The sequence below is a fragment of the Emys orbicularis genome, chromosome 8 (genome assembly GCF_028017835.1).
Source record: "Emys orbicularis isolate rEmyOrb1 chromosome 8, rEmyOrb1.hap1, whole genome shotgun sequence".
Lineage (NCBI taxonomy): Eukaryota > Metazoa > Chordata > Testudines > Emydidae > Emys > Emys orbicularis.
The window spans coordinates 89113011-89132203 of NC_088690.1; positions in this window are offsets into that span (position 1 = coordinate 89113011).

Here is a 19193-nt window from a genome sequence, read left to right on the forward strand (position 1 = left end):
CCCAGCAGGTGTAAATGACCTGCTGCACCTCTGCCTCACCTTTCCAGAAGAGAGGTCATGTTGGGCAATTTAGGAGGGGTGCTACACTAATCCTCCACTGGCTTACAGTCTATTAAGGAGTCTGTGTAAGTGGCACAATTTAGAGCAGCCGGCAGCAGCTCTGTCTTGTCAGAGACAGGACTGGCCCTTATAATAAGGGAAGTATAACTGTGTCCCTGACCCTTCCCCTACCTTCTATCCTTCCCAAGCAAACCTCTAGTGCATGAATGAAACTTACCCTTCAATGGCTATTACCCCAATGGCTATTACATTAGTTTTACATTTCACCCATATTATGGCACAATATTCCAATACCTTTGATGGCTCTAACAGCATAGCATGCATTAAAATACATCAAGTCTATTCATTAAAAGAAATTTGTAATTTTGGGGTGGCTATATACTTTGAGTGATTTTAGTGAAAAATTTTTAGCCCAAGTCCATCCGGTTTTGTGCCCGTGCGTCCATGAAACCACAACTAATTAGCAGCAAATTCCCCCCTCTTCCCCATTCCTGGAGTCCCCAGCTGAGGTCACTCAGACATGAAAGTACTTGATCACAACCATTAATCAATATTTGGATATCAAAGCAGTAGGAAATGTGGGTGCATATGGTTATGAATGAAAAACTGTTCCTGCAATTAAGGAGACGCTAGCTATTGAGTACCTGGCCTTTCATGTGTTTTTAGTGCTCTAGTTTCTGGTTATATAGACAACTTTTTCTGTGAACAGGTTGTTTATTTGTTCCAGGTAACAAGTAATGTGACATCTGCTGCTAGCTAAATCTAGTAGGCTATTTGCCATTTATATAAATATTGCCAAAGGAAATGTGGCCTTCTAGTTTTGCTGGCAGATGTGCTGGAATTAGACTGTGAAGTTTTAATAAGATCTTATTAAATTAACATGAAGGACCAAATTCACAGCCAGGCTGCGATGTAGTCTAATTTTGTGTGTGATTTTTTTTTGTGTGCAGTATGTGTGAGAAATTAACGCGCGCCCCCCTCCCCCCCATGAACATGCCATTGAACTTTTCAATTGAACATATGACGACTGCACAATTTTATGACTGCATTTATGTATAACCATACCTTTCTGAAAATGAAGATGTAATAATTATACAGGTAGGTAATTATGCTAAAAAAAATTGTTCATTCAGACTTAGACCAGAAGTAGAATTTTGGAAAGTGCCTTAGTGACCTATGAACCTAAGTTCCATTTTCAAAAGTGCTGATGCAGGTTAGGTGCCTAACTTCCAATCGGTCAGAATCCTTCCAGATTCTATAAACCTATACAAATATCTGGTAATTGCATGATATTTTCCAAGAAAGTTTAATTATTATTATTTTATTACTTTCCTCTGAGAATCTCAAAGCAAATGAAACAGTTGGGCAAAATATACACCTCTACCCCGATATAACGCTGTTCTCAGGAGCCAAAAAAATCTTACCGCGTTATAGGTGAAACCGCCTTATATCGAACTTGCTTTGATCCACCAGAGTGTGCAGCCCTGCCCCCCCCCAGAGCACTGCTTTACCGCGTTATATCCGAATTCGTGTTATATCGGGTCATGTTATATCGGGGTAGAGGTATAATTACCCCTATTTTATATAGGGGAAAATGGCATAGAGGGGTTAAATGACTTTGCAAATGACACAGAGCATTTCTCAGTGTCCAAATTGGGACTAGAATCCATGTCTTTTGTTTCTCCGTAAATAACTGTAAAATTCATTGCTCATGAGTGGGATAAGCTAATATCAAAATACAGAAACAACATAATTGAAATTAAACTTCTAACATCTTAAAATCATATGATATTTTATAAAAACAAATTCAAAGCAAAGCAGAGAGGGTTTTTTAATATGAAAACACACAATATAGATAGATGGTTGTTTGTGTGTATATATTATATGTGTGTGTATGTGCTGTGATCAGTTTGCCCATGAAGAAACTTCAGAATTGGACTTGTCAGAATAAGAGACTGGAAAGTGGAGCCCACAATTGGATCTATGGGTCTAGTCTCTTTTCAGTCCATATTCAAAACACTGATGAGCTTTCAGAGGAGCTATAGTACACATGTGAACTGATTAGAAAATATACCCAGTAAAGCGAGATTAAAATCTCAGTTCTGAGATGATTATCCACTTCTTAGTGGACAGGATTTCTAGGTCTTGCAAAAAGCTCTTTAGATCAATTCTTCCTGAACACCACTGCAACTGTTAGGATTTATACATTTACATTCATACCGATTGCTGGGTCATGTATTGCAAATTACTGCATTTTGTATATAAATTAAGTGAACACTGAAACAAAAACACAGAATATTGCATTCATTTATTTACTTTGATTTTGATGTAAAATTTTAAAAAATGTTAATTGTTGACTAAATTCCTCTACCATCCTTGGAGTGCTCAAGTATTTAACTTTACAATCTCCTAACAAAAACATACTCTTATCAAAAATTGCTGATTTTACCATTAACATCTAGCATCTCCCCATCCCAAAAGTCACATAAATGCCCTACCAGCAACAGCCAGCTCCAGCCTATAAATAATGGGGTGATTTCTAAACCAATTTCACCTACTGCTAAGGACTGCAAGTGTATCAACATGATTTGCCCCACCTTGGGGGGAGCTCTAAAAGGCATGATGTCTACATATTAGACACTACTAGCAACTACATTATCATTCCACCCTTTAACAGAGTGCAATGTACATTCATCTCTATATCTAGAAGGTTTTGCTGGCTGATGGAGTAGTTCCAGCTCTTCCCTGTCTTATCTGGAGTAGCTAGTGTCTCTACTTGAACTAGCGTAGTTCAGTCCTTGCACTGAGAGTATCACCAGCCCCTGGTTGAGGCTCCATGCACACTCCCTAACATCTCACCCTTGGATACCCACACATGATTTTATCACAGTTTAGCTCATCATGAACTAAGTTGCACATTGTTAATGACGGGGAACTACAACATTGTGTAAAGTAACAAATTCAGGAAATTAAAAATGAATGATAAGACTTGAATTCGTAGAGCTTTCCATGGAAAGTTTTTGTCTTTGAAATACTGTTTTAAATAATTATTTTATGGTATTTGATCATTACAATGACCCCCAATAAATTATTTAATCATTCTTGAAGTAACTTAGGAATCAGCACTTCCTTATGGCGCGATATGTCTGCCAACTCATTCTACACCTCCCAGATGCTCAAAGTGATCACTGGCAATTTGGCCTTCAAATGATTTAGTAATGTTTTAAAGCACCATGTATATAAAAGTGCAATCTCTCCAGTCAGTTATTTAACCCAGCTAATGGTAAGTTTGTTACTGTATTAAGTCCACTCACTTTTGCTGTAGTGTACATTAAAAGTCAGGCTGGCTAGGCAGTGGAGGACAGACTCATGCATTATTTTTTCAGTTCATTCTTTTCATTTACTTTGTAGAATTGTGGTGTTTAATCTTTTTATGCTTTTGGAAAATTAAATGTTTAATATTTTATGGCTTACTATTACAAAAAGGGGCCTTTGAGGATGCTAAAATCTGCCAATTCTACACATCTGTAATATTAGTCTTATTCCCAATTGAAGAATAAAAATTCAAGTTCACATTAACCAAGAAAACTTTCAAGTCATTAGCTTCTCTATTCTATCACACAGCAAGCAAGGCAGCATCACCAGATATTTAGTTTCTGCAGAAATGCAAGAAAAACATTATGGCCTCAAATATCCTGAAAGCTGTTATTTAATTCAGGAAGAAAGCATTATTTTATCACCCTTTTTACCATCTTTAAAGACAACATTGTTTCTTTCCAGCTAGAGTAAAATTTGTAATTTCCCAATTTAGACTCCAATTCAGGAAAGCATTTAGGTACACACTTACATTTAAAGAACAGGAGTACTTGTGGCACCTTAGAGACTAACAAATTTATTTGAGCATAAGCTTTCGTGGGCTACAGCCCATTTCATCGGATGCATAGAATGGAACATATAGTAAGGATATATATATATACACATACAAAGAACATGAAAAGGTGGGAGTTGCCCTACCAACTCTAAGAGGCTAATTAATTAAGAGAAAAAACTTTTGTGGTGATAATCAAGATAGCCCATTTCAGGCAGTTTGACAACAGGGCAACTCCCACCTTTTCATGTTCTCTGTATGTGTATATATATCTCCTTACTATATGTTCCATTCTATGCATCCGATGAAGTGGGCTATAGTCCACAAAAGCTTATGCTCAAATAAATTTGTTAGTCTCTAAGGTGCCACAAGTACTCCTGTTCTTTTTGCGGATACAGACTAACATGGCTGCTACTCTGAAACTTACATTTAAAACCATGCTTAACTTCAGTGGACTTTAATGTGATTTAAGCATGTGCATGAGTGGTGTCCTGAGTAGGGATGCTCTTCTAAATCAGGGTCTTAATTAGCAGACAAGGATGCCGTCTCATGTAGAATAAGATGGTGAAACAAAGGCTAGTGTTCATAGAAAAAGTACTCAACCCCAAAATGTCAGTTTTTATTGTTGAGCTACCATTATTTCCTAGTGAGTACAAGCCATATGTTATTAAGTTGCTTCTATGCCACATATATGGCTTTATCTCATAGTACTCTAAACTCAGATCTAGCAACACTAGAAATAACTACTTTTGTTCTTTCATGGGTCCTCTAAGATTCCTGTTTCTCACCGCTGTAACATATTGACCATCCCTACGACACACCCTCTTATATCTGCAAACCAACTATATGGACTCTTGTGGTCATCACCTTTCTGGTGCAGAAACCCCCCCACTGCAACTCCCTTCAAACCCTATCAGTCTATGTTGAGCATCAAGTAGACCAGAAGGATCACTTAAGTGTGATTCAAGAAACATCACAAAGAATTGAGCACATTGGATACAATTGTGTCCCCATTATTTCAGTTACAAAACTGCTATTGACTGAAATGTTGCAGGACTCTGCAGCAGTCATAGCTCCCTGCCATCAGGAACTGATCCTTGGTCTTGCACTTCCCTACCTGGTTAACAGAGATAATTTAGAAACCTTCAAAACTATCTGGGCTCCTTTCCTAGAACTGTAAGATTAGTTCAACATTTATCTATTTAAACTGAATGAATGCATGGACTCTTACTAACATACCTGATGGCTGCCTTACAGGTGTTACTGCAGCCCAAAGACTGTTGCCAAGGCTTCAGCTCCTATACATCCCCTTCATGGACAATTATAGCTATTGGATCCATATATTTCATCATTCACCTAGTGACCACATCCTATCTCTTAGCAGACTCCTTAATTCCCCTGCAAGCTTCCACACAGAGAAAGTCACCACAGAGCAAGGTCTGAGAAGTCACCTTGTGTATACCTTTCAGGGACTGTGGGTTACTCTCAGCATAAAGCAAAGTCCAACAGTATAAACATTTTACAGAAAAAAATGCCCTTTGTAAAACATAAGGATTTACTTGTTAAGTCTTCTACTCTTGGGATGGGGCTGTAAGAGAGTCAGCTCAGTAACAGCTATTATTGAAGATATGATCTGGGAAAAGCTACCTATCAATTAATTCTGTAGTATACTTCACATCAGGGTTTGAAGTTTTCTTTGGGACACAATGTAGTTGCTCAAGACTCTCTAGTGTAAGGAAAAATTCCAAGTGGAAATCTCTGCTCATCTATGCTAGACTAGAGGAGATGGTTTAGGGGGTCTAAACATATTTTTTGAAGTAGCTACACTTCCTTGCAACACATGTTCAAAAGATATCAGGTCAGTTCAGCAGTTTGTTCATCTCTGGTGGATGTGTGGGACAAAATTCAGCTGTTCGTGTAAGGTGTAAGTGGGCACAAATACATGTATTTTAATGAGTTTTGCCCACCTGAGAGCCGGACCACATCTATCAAGGCTGGATCTTGACCTATTGAGTTCTATGTAGTTTGTTGTTTAGCAAGTCTTTCTGGTAAACTTAAATTCCAATCCAATTTAATGTTTGTTCTGTATCAACATTGAAGATGGCCCATTATATCTTTATACAAATACTTGTTTATTATTAGTTAATGATTGTATAATGGTAATAAAAGGACACTGATAAGTGCTTTATGCAGTTATAAACGATTATAAACAAGAGCAAAATTCTGCAATACAAAAGAGTTAAATTGATTTCTTTTAAGGGAGAAGAAAAACTGGTATAACATGCTGGTAAAGGGTTCCAATTAGATATGCAGTGGTTTGAGTACACATGACCATGCAAACAGATCATGAGTATGCAAATCAACATCAGTTTTTCCATGTTACGCATGTCTGTAAAGCTACAAGAAACAGATAAAACAGCATAATCAGATGCAAATATTTAAAACAATTATAACTAACAGTAATAGAACTTTTATTTGTGATGTATGGGTTGAATGCCTCAGAGGTCAATGAAATACTCATGGGATCAGATCGTGAACAGCACTGACATAGCACCATTAAAACTAATGAGCTACACCAATTACACCTGCTGAGGCTTTGTCCTATGGTTAAAAAGTAGTTATCTAATCCTAAAGAAATGTATCACCACTACAGACTAAGGGATAAGGTTTTTGATACATTTGCTCCTGACACTTCTAAGTGCACTGAGTCCTTTGAGATTATTTACATAATTATAGGGTGAGTGTGGATCAACTTTCACCATATATAGTCCCAGTTAACACACAAAGCACTTTGAGGCAAGGGCCATATTTGTGTGCTCTGTTTGTGCTGTGCCTAGCACAATGGGGTCCTAGTCCATGACTAGGGCTCCTAAGCATTATGATAATACAAATAACAAATTATTATAATTGTAAAGTGGCTGTAGGATATTCAGTATCATCCAAATTCTGCCCTCCATCCCTCCACAGACATGTAGGGCTCAGAGAATCATAGAAGATTAGGGTTGGAAGAGATCTCAGGAGGTCATCTAGTCCAACCCCCTACTCAAAGCAGGACCAACACCAACTAAATCATCCCAGCCAGGGCTTTCTCAAGCTGGGCCTTAAAAACCTCTAAGGATGGAGATTCCACCACCTCCATAGCTAACCCATTCCAGTGCTTCACCACCTTCCTAGTGAAATTGTCCACATCCTTTCTGTAGTGGGGGGCCCAAAACTGGATGCAATACTCCAGACGTGGCCTCACCAGTGCCGAATAGAGGGGAATAATCACTTCCCTTGATCTGCTGGCAATTCTACTACTAATGCAGCCTAATATGCCGTTAGCCTTCTTGGCAACAAGGGAAAACTGTTGACTCATATCCAGCTTCTCATCCACTGTAATCCCCAGGTCCTTTTCTCCAGTCAGTCCCCAGCCTATAGCAGTGCATGGAATTCTTCCGTCCTAAGTGCAGGACTCTGCACTTGTCTTTGTTGAACCTCATCAGATTTCTTTTGGCCCAATCCTCCAATTTCTCTAGGTCACTCTGGACCCTTTCCCTACCCTCCAGTGTATCTATCTCCCCCCCTCCCCCACTTAGTGTCATCCGCAAACTTGCTAAGGGTGCAATCCATCCCATCATCCAGATCATTAATGAAGATGTTGAACAAAACCAGCTCCAGGACCGACCCCTGGGGCACTCCGCTTGATACCGGCTGCCAACTACACATGGAGCCATTGATCACTAGCTCTTGAGCCCGATGATCTAGCCAGCTTTCTATCCACCTTATAGTCCATTCATCCAATCCATACTTCTTTAATGTGATGGCAAGAATACGGTGGGAAACCGTATCAAAAGCTTAGCTAAAGTCAAGGTATATCACATCCACCGCTTTCCCCATATTCACAGAGACCCCTCATCATAGAAGGCAATCAGGTTTTTCAGGCATGACTTGCCCTTGATGAATCTATGTTGACTGTTCCTGATCGCATTCCTCTCCTCCAAGTGCTTCAAAATGGATTCCTTGAGGACCTGTTCCATGGTTTTTCCAGGGACTGAGGTGAGGCTGACTGGCCTGTAGTTCCCTGGATTCTCCTTCTTTCATTTTTTAAAGATGGGCACTATATTTGCCTTTTTCCAATTGTGCGGGACCTCCCTCGATCACCATGAGTTTTCAAAGATAATGGCCAATGGCTCTGCAGTCACAGCAGCCAACTCCCTCAGCACCCTCGGATGCAGCGCATCCAGCCGCATGGACTTGTGCATGTCCAGCTTTTCCAAATAGTCCTTAACCTGTTCTTTCACCACTGAGGGCTGCTCACCTCCTCCCCACACTGGGCTGCCCAGTGCAGCAGTCTGGGAGCTGACCTTGTCTGTAAAGACTGAGGCAAAAAAAGCATTGAGTACTTCAGCTTTTTCCACATCCTCTGTTACTAGGTTGCCTCCCCCATTAAGTAAGGGTCCCACACTTTCCCTGACCTGCTTCTTGTTCCTAACATACCTTTAGAAACCCTTCTTGTTACCCTTCACATCCCTTGCTAGCTGCTGCAACTCCAGCTGTGCTTTGGCCTTCCTGATTACACCCCAGCATGCTTGAGCAATATTTTTATACTCCTCCCTAGTCATCTGTCCAAGTTTCCACTTCTTGTAAGTTTTCTTTTAGTGTTTATGCTCACTGAAGTTTTCTCTGTTAAGCTAAGCTGGTCGCCTGCCATATTTGCCATTCTTTCTGCACATCAGAATGGCTTGTTCCTGTGCCCTAAATAAGGCTTCTTTAAGATAAACCCAGCTCTCCTGGACTCCTTTCCCCCTCATATTAGCCTCCCGGGGATCCTGCCCATCAGTTCCCTGAGGGAGTCAAAGTCTGCTTTTCTGAAGTCCAGGGTCTGTATTCTGCTGCTCTCCTTTCTTCCTTTTGTCAGGATCCTGAACTCGACCATCCCATGGTCACTGCTTCCCAGGTTGCCACCCACTTCTACTTCCCCTACCAAGTCTTTCTTGTTTGTGAGCAGCTGGTCAAGAGGAGTATGGTCCCTAATTGGTTACTTCAGCACTTGCACCAGGAAAAATAAATATGATTTCACTTTTTGAGTCAGAGGGAAGGATTATAATGCCAAAGGTCTACACCTACTATGCACCATGGAACTCTGGGTAGCCTTGCAGGATTGGGGCAGGACAGAGCCATGGTGGGACAAATTTGTGGCTTTGAGCATCATATTTGCAGCTATGAGCATCTACCACCTTTCAACCAGCCCAGTAACAATATACAAAACATAACAGTTTAGGTTCTGCCCATGATAATCCTAACTGAAGTTTGTACAGATAATCACTCTGTAACACTGGTCCATCTTGCTGCATAGAACACTCATACAGTATACATTCATTGCTTGTTTCTCATTAGCTTTTTAGGAAGTTGCTCTGAAAACCCAATGGATTTACAGGCTGTAGCATACTTTAGTCACCTTATTTGAATACTGCCTTGAAACAAACAAAAAGGATGACAATTATCAGGTCTGCATATATTTTCAACCCCAAGGAGATAAATTCCAGGGTCCCTTTCATCTGTATTCCCATGACTCAGTCAGCAAAATTCAATACTTTTGAAAGCAAGGCCATTATGAATTAATTTGATAAATCCGACTTGTTCTGTTATTTGAAGGATGAATATCCAGAGCCTTTTGGCTAGACTCATATTCACTCATGAAACTGTAGGCTTTGTTTATTTCTGTTCATTTTTCTTCTTTATGAAATATTTTAATAAGATATTTGAATTGTATTAATTTCTAGTCAACACATGTTTGTACACTTCTGTCCTCTGCATGATATATGCACGTTTTAGTTGTCTTCCTGTCTCTGTTGTATAAATAAAAAATGTTTACAACAAAAATGAATTAAAAGAGGTTCACTGTGAAAAATCTTTCCTATTTAGCTGGACATTTTCTAATACAAGAATTATTTCCTGTATTGATAACTCCTCTTTTTCCATCTCTTTCCCACATAATGTTATATTCCAGAGCTAAACAAATTGCGCCCTGATCCTGAAAACATGTGCTTTACTTTTGCTATCAGTAGGACTATGAACAGTAGTAAAATGAAGGACGTGTGTTTGCAGGATTGGGGCATGGGGCCATTAATGGAGCTGTGACAATTTACACTGACTGAGAATCTGTCCTCTAGTGTCTAAGAGCATAATACTGTAGGGATAACCACTCAGATTCACACTTATTGTTTTACATTTGTCTGAGAACCAGTTGCCTCCAGATATGTTCATTTAAACTCAACTTAAATAAAAGTTTACAAAGATAATGAATTTCTGCATAAAATACAATTAAATTAAATGAGCAATTACTTGTAATTCTATTAAATTAAAAATAAATTGAAGTTCATTTTTGTTAATTGAAATCAATCATTTATAATGCTTAATATCTTTTGCAAATCTTCAGATATCAAGCTAATTCCAAATTAGAGCAGTTAAAAGGGATGAATAGAATTTTGTGGTAATTTTGTAAAATAATTTATTGCAATTTTCAGTGAAATTTGAAATGTTGACAAAATTTTTCACTGAAATGCAAAAAACCTCAACCTGTTCTAATTAAAATACACCTCTACCCCGATATAACACGGCCCAATATAACATGAATTCGGATATAACGCGGTAAAGCAGCGCTCTGGGGGGGCGGGGCTGCACACTCCAGTGAATCAAAGCAAGTTCGATATAACGCGGTTTCACCTATAACGCGGTAAGATTTTTTGGCTCCCGAGGACAGCGTTATATCGAGGTAGAGGTGTAGTGTGTAATGGGATGTATAGGCTGCAAGCAGAGTTTGTCAGGCATTTCTGCCTCTAGTAGTGGGATGTGCAAGAAATTGCAGAATTGGGTTATTTTGTTGGTAATTCATAGAGCTGAATTGGTTTCTCCAGGAAAATGTTCAGGATTTTCAAAAAAATCCCTGTCTCATATTGGGACAAAAGATCAAAAATTCTAATAGATTCAGGTTAAAGAAAATATTTGTTTGATAATTTTGAAAAATAAAATATTTCTGTTTTTTTATTTTTTTATTTATTTAGTAAAATTTGCTTACATTTCTAAACAAAAAGCAGATGAGTGATAAAGCCAGAGATATAGTCCAAAACCCCACTTCCCCTTCAATGACAGCTGTGATGTTCAACACCTCAAAAAAGAAGCTCCAGCATTTTGCAGGATCATATTCTCTGTAAGGCATGTAAACAGAGCTGAGATCAGTGATAAAGTGTCCCAAATCATGGTCATTATGAAGTGTTCTAGTATGCAGTAGTTAAGACCTTGCTTTCAATATTGGGATAACATGAAATAGTGATCAAACAATTTTTGGAATAACATTAAGAAAAACATTCCCATTTCCCTTTTAGTTATCTCAAAGGACTGACAAAAATGTATACCCACTCATTTAGTAAATCAAAGTAAATCAAAACAATTGATGACAATTTAGACATTTACTTAAAAAACACTCAGAGGCCTGATTAAATTTTTTAGACCATCTTAGGGAAAAAAATAATGGGGTGAGTAGCAAATATTAGAGGCAAAGGTAAATTAGGAGTATTGCTTAACAGATCAAAAGAAAATGGACAGAAAGAAGTGATTATCAAGGACGTTATGAAAAGTCTATGACTTCTTTTCTTCTGTATCTCTGAAGGTCTCTTGCAGTTTTCTAGCTTTGAAGTCCATAGTTAACAAATTATTTTTAGCAAAATGTTCCAAACATAAACCCACATCTTGTTATATTTCATAATTTTTGGTCTTGTACCACATACAATATGCTTCAGACCTGTGGGTGTTTTTTGGAATCTCTTCAAATAGACAACATTGCAGGATTCACAATCCTGTAATACGTTTTATGTTTCTATTCCTATTCCTTTTTCTTTTATTTTCTATTTTAAACAACAGAAGCATCTTCCTCAATTCCAATCCACCTTTATGCCTCTGAATGAGTATAACAAGTTCATGTGGACCATAAAATAATGAAATACAAAGCAGATCTTCTCAACAATATTTGGTCCTTATTTGTTCAAATTACGCCAGGTATTTCTCATCCATAATAAGTCCAGGATAGACACCTTAACATACTTAAAGCTGCATTCATAAAAAAAGAACACTCCACTAGAGAAGTAGATCACATGATGGAATGGACCATCCTAATTCCCCAAGGAACCTACTGCAATACAGAGGAAAATACCACTGGCTGCACACTCCTAGTTGTCACCTACCACCTTACACTAGAACCCATCAAACAATTAAAACCCATACTTGATGGGGAACCACATCCTGAAAGAACCCCTTCTTCTGAACTTCAAACAACCCCTCACCTTGCAAAGCTCATCGCCAGAAGGAAGCTCCCACAGACCAGGACACATCAACTCAAAGCGGCACCAGGCCTTGCCATAACAACAGATGCAAAACCTGCAGCTATATGTCTACTGCTATAATGACCACTACCCCACACCACACACCTTTCAAGATGCATGCCTATCACAATTTGTGGTGTACCTCATTCAAAATATCAAATGCCCCACCAATAACTATGTGGGTGAAACTAGACAATCAATACACTCTTGACACAGACAAATGATAAATGACAAAAATATCCTATCTCCCATGTATAAACACTTTTCATACAACAGCCATTCCATATCTGACCTCATTCTCAAAGTAAACCTATACAACACCTTCAAAAGATGAGCCTGAATGCTTAAACTCATAACTGCTTTAGACATCAAAAATCATGGAGTCAATAGAGAAACTGGTTTAATGTCTCATTACAATGATCAGTAGCCCACTAATTCTCCTTTGTCCCATGACTGCAGAGTTATCTATTGCCCACTTCATTTTGAATGGTTTCTTGCAACATGTAGTCAATTCCTTACACTTAACAATCTGTTCCACCTTGTAGTTAGCTGTGACACTCTGATTACTTTCCCGAGGTGAAGAAGAGCTCTGTGGAGCTTGAAAGCTTGTCTCTTTACACCAACAGAAGTTTGTCCAATAAAAGATAATGCCTTCCTTGTCTCTCATCCCCCCTTGTATCCTGGGACCAAAAGGGCTACAACACCAATGAAAATGATTTTACTCTCTTTGATAGAAGATCATGAGTTCAAAATGGCAAAGACCTATTAATTAATTAAATCCATCTACTTGAAAGAGAAGAATTTTGTCCCCTGATGAATATGTATCAGCTAATAAACTGATACTACAAGACATCTTTAAAAAAGATGATCAAGTACTTTTTAATTATTTTTCCTATCCTTTTTTATAATATTCTCTTAGAAAATGCCACTTTTCCTGACATTTTTTACATTTTTCATTTGGCAGATATTGGTTTATTTTCTCAACGGTTCTTAAGGAAAACAAGGCAAGACACTAATGTATTGTGCATTTTCATTTTTGTCAGAAGTGTCATTATGGGAGCTGGTCAGAATTTTTGTTGAAACTTTTTTTGATTACATAGATTGTTTTCATGAAATCACTTAGATTTTAAATAGCATTCCTTCAGAAAAAAATATTTTAAAATAAAAAAATCATTTTGGAAACCTTTCATTTTTTGAAAATTTAGAAATTTTGTTTCACAATATTGAAATTTCATTTTAATTTTTATATTTCTCCTTTGTTTATTTTACATTATTTTATGACATGTCAGTAGTAGTAGTAGTGCATAATATGCATAATATGACTTGTTAACAACAAGCACCTGGTCAGTTACACTACTACTATTTTGTAGTGGGCATCAATGAAACAACAAGAATCCTGTCAGTTTCAATCAGCAGCTGCCAGGGCATCCAGGGTTCCCAGCCCAACAGCAGTTTACTATGTGTACAGCTGTAGATCCATGGCAGCATATTTCTTTTCAGAAACACCATTTTTCAGTGTTTCAAGTTTTCAAGTTAGGACTTTTGATCCTGATTCAGGATGAAAAATATTTCTGAAAACTTACAAATTTGGGCACAACTAAAATTTGGTTTCCCAGCCACCTGTGTTAAACAATGATGTCAGGATGCATCTAGGAATAAAGGTGAACATCAGTTACCTAATTCCCTATTCAAGCTGCTAAAAAGTAGCCAGGTTTTCAGAGGTATTAAGCACTCATAGAATTGTGTGATGCTTAAGTTCAGGCAATCAAGTGTGAAAACCTTGGCCATGGTTTATAGTAACTTGCATGCCCTCTGCTGATGGGATGGTTGTACACAGAGCAGCAGAATAAAGATATTAGACTGGCATCCACTAAATGCTACGGGGCTGTTACAAAGCTGACACAAGCGCTATGGCTGCTTTATTCTGTTCCAGGGTCTGACCAGACCCAGTCGGTACCTATGATTGGGGAAATAGAAAAGAGACAGGAAACCACCTATGCATATTCTCCCTTGTTCCTCGAGTGCATTTCCTCATCCAGGAGCATCCTGGACTCACTTGTTTTCTAGTAATATTAAATCCTGTTATTATCATTCTGTTTTCTGATCTGGACATAGCCTTACATAGAAATGTGTCCATAGCCTGTAGTATCTGGTTACTGCATGTGATCTGAGTGTCACTGCTCAGGATAGCTTTTAAGTAAGTCTCAACATTTCCAGAGCTTCCTCACTTACTGTTTGATTGGTCTGTTAAAATGTATGATAACAAACATTGTTTTAGATTTCCTTAGTCTCCGAGTGAAAACTGAGGAAATGCAACATTATTCTTAGGGGGAAAAAATGCAGGCTGGAAATAGGAATAAGAGCAGATGGCACAAGTTAGCATCTTTAGAGATTATATTACATAAGATGGTAGGAGGCAATTTTTTAAACAAAGTTGCTATTTACCTCTTAAGTAATAGAAATATTCAGCGATGCTCTGATAACCAAAGCTCAGTTATAGTGTGGAAGCAAATAGGTATGCTCTGTAGCCTTAATATGCAGTAGTTATTCTCTGTCCTTATACATGAAAACTAAAATTCTTACTATTAAATAAAGTGCTTTCAATATTAAACAGGTATTTAAGCTTAAAATCTAATTCACAGGGACACTAGCAGTAATTATACATTTCTATTCATTGTGGGACTTTAGACCATTTTTCCTTTTGTTTGAATTCATTTGAGAGAGAATTTAATGACTGCCTAATTATTTGACATAGGGCATATTGCTCTTAATTTGCTAATTATGAGTCTTATACAGTCACAATAATATCCATCACCGAGGGGTCTTTCCAGACAAAAGAGCACCTACTATGATTTTTGGCTGTAAGCTCTCACTATCATGCCTCTTGCTCTGATTTAGGAGCACTGTTATTACACTGACTTCTGCAGTACTGTCACAGATCTATATGTTGGATACAGGTAACTGTTCTTACTATATTGAGTGGAAAGGAAAACAAAATAGACTCTATACTTTGCAAACTATGAAATGTAAACAAAAGTGATGATAGTGATTAGACTCATCTTTTTCCCTGAGGTACTATGGAAATGGATCAGATCTTCAGCTGGAAAAAACTGTCTTATGTCTATTGACATCATGTATTTTACTACAGCCAAATGCAAGTTTATGCATTTAGGAATTAAGAATATAGGTCACATTTACAAGATGGGGGAGAGTATACTGGAATGCAATGACCCGGAAAGGAACTTAGGAGTAATGTTAGGAACCCAAGTGAACATGAGCTTCTAGTGCGATGTTGTAGCTAAGAGGATGAATGTGATCCTTGGACATAGAAGCATGGGAATATCAAGTGGGAGTAAGGAGGGGATATTACCCCTGTATATGACATTAGTGGCACAATTACTGTAATACTGTGACCAGTTCTGGTGTCCACACTTCAAAAAGGACGTTGAAAACTTGGAAAAGGTTCAGAAAAGAGCTACAGGAAAACTTTGAAGTCAGAGTAACATGATTTATAGTGGAAGACTTACAAAATTCAATCTATTTAGTTTATCCAAGAGGTAGATAAGGAGTGACAAAGGTAATTCAGGGTGCTCTGAAAGCTAAGTAGTGTAATATTTGATTTAACTTAACCCATTTGAACTTGTTTGCCCTGACCCTGGATTATTTTTATATTTATAATATATGTAAAATAATCAGTGGAGCTGAAGCAGTGTAAAACTGGAGTAACATTATGATTATTGAACATTATGATGTTATGAACATTATGATTATTGAACAATTTCATCAGGAAAGAAACACACAAACAAAAAAAAGAAAGCCAGCAGAAGAGAGGTAATACAAAGTTTTTAAAAAAAAATTCAAATAACCAGGCCCTTTCCTGAAAGTCAGGAAAACCTAATTAACCTAATTCAGAGAGATAGTCAAAAGCAATCAGCGTTGGCCTAACTCTACTCCTATTGAACTCCATGAAGCTTTACTTCAGCTTTACTCGTGAAGCAACAATAATGTATACTGTGCAGATTGCAGGAGGTAGGAGAAGTGCTTCCATCACCTACGGCCTGCTCCTACTCTTATTGATATCCGTGGCAAAGCTCCACTTGGCTTCAGTGCTGCAGGATTAGACACATACGTACATTACATGTGATTTCCTGTTAACAGTAATAGGGTAGGAAATGTGTATGTTAATTAAACACTAAGCCACTTCAGTGCAGAATTGCTGAGCTCCCACAGTTCTAGTAGAAGTGATTTGTAACTGTAGGTATCCAGCCCTATAGAAGAGAAATAGGAGATATAAGAAGAACAATAATAAAAATGAGAAATAAAAAAGAATGGTTCTCTCTAATTCTAATGAGAAAATATATCCAGATTTAACAGGCTCAGGCCAAAAAAGTATCCTGCTCTGAGCATTGTTTCCAACTCAGGTTTTGACATGTTGGTTTTGAGATTTAGGATTTCGAAGATATCTGAGGTAAAATGGATGAATTTAGAAGAATGTCTGTTGCACTGTTGATCTATATCAGGGGTTGGCAACGTTCGGCACGCGGCTCGCCAGGGTAAGCACCCTGGTGGGCCGGGCCAGTTTTATTTACCTGCTGACACGCCAGGTTCGGCCGATCGCGGCCCCCACTGGCCGCGGTTCGCCATCCCGGGCCAATGGGGGCGGCAGGAAGCCGCGGCCAGCACATCGCTCGCCCGCGCCGCTTCTCACCACCCCCATTGGCCCGGGACGGCGAACCGCGGCCAGTGGGGGCCGCGATCGGCCGAACCTGCCACGTCAGCAGGTAAATAAAACTGGCCCGGCCCGCCAGGGTGCTTACCCTGGCGAGCCGCGTGCCAACGTTGCCAACCCCTGATCTATATTGTCTGCTGAAGATCTTGGTGTTTCTATTTGTAAATATAACATTTTAAAAGTTACAGAATCACAGAATATCAGGGCTGGAAGGGGCCTCAAGTGGTCATCTAGTCCAACCCCCTGGTTATAGCAGGACCAATCCCCCAACTAAATCATCCCAGCCAGGACTTTGTCAAGCCTGACCTTAAAAAATCTCTAAGGAAGGAGATTCCACCACCTCCCTAGGTAACCCATTCCAGTGCTTCACCACCCTCCTTGTGAAAAAGTTTTTCCTAATATCCAACCTAAACCTCCCCCACTGCAACTTGAGCCCATTACTCCTTGTTCTGTCATCTGGTACCACTGAGAACAGTCTAGATCCATCCTCTTTCGAACCCCCTTTCAGGTAGTTGAAAGCAGCTATCAAATCCCCCCTCATTCTTCTCTTCTGCAGACAAAATAATCCCAGTTCCCTCAGCATCTCCTCATAAGTCATGTGCTCCAGCCCCCTAATCATCTTTGTTGACCTCTGCTGGACTCTTTCCAATTTTTCCACATCCTTCTTGTAGTGTACGGCCCAAAACTGGACACAGTACTCCAGATGAGGCCTCACCAATGCCGAACAGAGGGGAATGATCACATCCCTCAATCTGCTAGCAATGCTCCTACTTATACAGCCCAAAATGCTGTTAGCCTTCTTGGCAACAAGGGCACACTGTTGACTCATATGCGTATTCTCGTCCACTGTAACCCCTAGGTCCTTTTCTGCAGAACTGCTGACTAGCTACTCGGTCCCTAGTCTGTAGCAGTGTATGGGATTCTTCTGTCCTCAGTGCAGGACTCTGCACTTGTCTTTGTTGAACCTCATCAGATTTCTTTTGGCCCAATCCTCTAATTTGTCTAGGTACCTCCGTATCCTATCTCTACCTCCAGCGTATCTACCACTCCTTCCAGTTTAGTGTCATCTGCAAACTTGCAATCCATGCCATCCTCCAGATCATTAATGAAGATATTGAACAAAACTGGCCCCAGGACCAACCCTTGGGGCACTCCGCTTGATACTGGCTGCCAACTACACATGGAGCCATTGATCACTACCCATTGAGCCCGATGATCTAGCCAGCTTTCTATCCACCTTATAGTCCATTCATCCAGCCCATACTTCTTTAACTTGCTGGCAAGAATACTGTGGGAGACCGAATCAAAAGCTTTGCTAAAGTCAAGGAATAACATGTCCACTGCTTTCACCTCATCCACAGAGCCAGTTATCTCATCATAGAAGGCAATTAGGTTAGTCAGACATGACTTGCCCTTGGTGAATCCATGCTGACTGTTCCTGATCACTTTCCTCTCCTCTAAGTGCTTCAGAATTGATTCCTTGAGGACCTGCTCCATGATTTTTCCAGGGACTGAGGTGAGGCTGACTGGCCTGTAGTTCTCCGGATCCTCCTTCTTCCCTTCTTTAAAGATGGGCACTATATTAGCCTTTTTCCAGTCATCCGGGACCTCCCCCAATCGCCATGAGTTTTCAAAGATAATGGCCAATGGCTCTGCAATCACATCTGCCAACTCCTTTAGCATGTGCTCATCCAGCTTTTCTAAATAGCCCTGAACAACTTCTTTCTCCACAGAGGGCTTCACCTCCTCCCCATACTGTGCTGCCCAGTGCAGTAGCCTGGGAGCTGACCTTGTTCGTGAAGACAGAGGCAAAAAAAGCATTGAGTACATTAGCTTTTTCCACATCCTCTGTCACTCCTCATTCAGTAAGGGGCCCATACTTTCCTTGACTTTCTTCTTGTTGCTAACATACCTGAAGAAAACCTTCTTGTTGCTCTTAACATCCCTTGCTATCTGCAACTCCAAGTGTGATTTGACCTTCCTGATTTCACTCCGGCATGCCTGAGCAATATTTTTATACTCCTCCCCGGTTATTTGTCCAATCTTCCACTTCTTGTAAGCTTCTTTTTTGTATTTGAGATCAGCAAGGATTTCACTGTTAAGCCAGGCTGGTCGCCTGCCATATTTACTATTCTTTCTACATATCTGGATGGTTTGTTCCTGCAACCTTAATAAA